Here is a 458-nt window from a genome sequence, read left to right on the forward strand (position 1 = left end):
TGTAGGGAAACGTGTTTTTTTTTAAATAAATAATTTCAATAGAAAATAAAATGAAATTACAGGAGCCTGTCAATCGTTAACGTATATTTTTTTGTTAAATTGGGAAAAAAATATCACATATATCTCTATTATTATTACGATGTTCTGTGATTTCAGCACAAATCAAGCAACCTCCGTATGATCTATTAACAATGTTTCAGACTGTTTTAGAATTATTTCCTTACCTAGCAATAATGGCAATTTATTATAATTTCACATGGAGAATTATTATATTGGTCATTATAGGCTATAACAGTATATTATTTTGTTCATTACTTACGTAAAATACAGTAGTTTTTTTTATAAATTCTTGTATAGATGAACCTTTCACTACAGATACAGTTACTGAACGGAGTAGCACAACCGGTAAGTAATACGCTAGGGTACAAGAATTTCACATTTTTCAATTTACGTATAAA

This window comes from Antedon mediterranea, chromosome 10 (assembly GCF_964355755.1).
Source record: "Antedon mediterranea chromosome 10, ecAntMedi1.1, whole genome shotgun sequence".
NCBI classification, from domain to species: Eukaryota; Metazoa; Echinodermata; class Crinoidea; order Comatulida; family Antedonidae; genus Antedon; species Antedon mediterranea.